Genomic DNA, 1,701 nt, shown 5'->3' with positions numbered 1-1,701 from the left:
GAGAAATAAGAGTCTCCTCAAGAGAGAGAGACGTGAGAGAGAGTCCTGGAGAAAAGTCTCCCTTTCTTCCTTTATAAACATATGGTGACACGTGTCACCATATGAATAGGCACTGTCAAAATGGTAAATAAATATAAATAGATTGGCATATTTTATCCCTAACAATTTTGATGCTTAAGTTAGTAAAGTGTTTAGAAAATAAATTTGAGAATGAACTAAACAGAGTTTTGGAGAGAACCCAAGGTCCATTTTACATGGTTGTGGGTCGCCTTTTATAGTGACTTACCCTCAACAGTTTTTCGTTGGTTTTTACACAATCTTTCTTTCTTGGATGATTCATGTGGTACGCGCCGTTCGGGAGTGGTACGAGAGAGCATTATGTGCTTTAATTATTTGGTGAACTCGGATCAATTGGTCAATGTTTGAGCTACATGGGCTTGATATTTCAGTCATGTGGGCTTGCTATAAAGAAAAATCTCCTAAACTACCTAGGCTTTTTACTTAGCCTCCTCGTTAGACTTTTTCTTTGCTAAATATGACAAAAAAATAGACAAAATAACAATAATATCCATGCATTAATTTTTCCATAATTCATTCTCTTCGCAATATTAATGTCTAGAGACCCACGGTCTAATCACGGGTCTCCTCCAGACTTACAGCTTGGGTCTAAGTTTCCTTCAGACCCACTGCTCCGAGCTTGGATGTGAATTTTCATAGCCAAGACAAGTTTTTTTTTTGTTTTTTTTTTAATCTAATAATATACTTGTATTTTCACACAAACTATAAGAGTATAATAGACATTTTATCCATTTTTGGTCGAATTGAACATAAAATACTAATGGTAGGGGCTATGTGAAAGGGCTAAGTAGTTTTAAGAGTCGATTAAAACTTTTTAAAGTTTATTTGAAGATGATATTATAAATTAGATAATAATTGTAAGGAGCTAGTGGTTCATTTTGTTAATGCTTTTTAGATTGTATTTAAAAAAAAAAAAAAGTTGTCACGTGACAAAGGTTAAAAAAAATCTTGAATATTTTATATTTTAGATGGGTTGTTAATATTTTTGTTTTAAAAACAAAAATAAAACAAAAAGGAAATGAAATAGGGAAAACAAACGAAGCCTCCGTATCTTTTCTCTATCATCTCCTTGGGTTTAATGTGAACTCTATATAACGTGAGATTTGAGGCGTGGAAGAGAACGAAAAAATGAAAGAAAGCTGATGATTTCGGCATAATTAAAAAGCTCTGTCGCTTCAATAAATGAAGCTGTAGTAAATAATGGGTGACAACGAATTAATTAATTTAATGGATTGCGTATGAGACCAGTCTAAAATAAATGCGTAGATCTGAAGGACAAGACGTAGAAGGGGGTGTCCCAACTCACGCCTCGTTGAAAAGAAAAAAAACATGCCATTTTCTCGTTCAACTCGTGCTCCACACGCTGCGCGTTTCACAAAGCCGACAACCGCGCGGTCTTTTGGATTTTATCAGACTCTTTGTTTTTTTCCCGTTTGCCAAAAAACGGGGGGGAAAATTGGAAATTGATATAATTATATATTGTCATTTGAGTCTGAGGTTTCCTTTTTTGTTTTTATTTTTGTTTTTTTGGTTAAAAGTTTAGTTTTAAATTAAATAAAATCGCAGAAATCAAATATTTAGTTCAAGAGTACGCTTTTCTTTTCTTTTCTTTCTTTTTTTTTT

Source organism: Corylus avellana, chromosome ca8 (genome assembly GCF_901000735.1).
Source record: "Corylus avellana chromosome ca8, CavTom2PMs-1.0".
Classification (NCBI taxonomy): domain Eukaryota; kingdom Viridiplantae; phylum Streptophyta; class Magnoliopsida; order Fagales; family Betulaceae; genus Corylus; species Corylus avellana.
Note: the sequence above shows the minus strand (reverse complement) of the source record.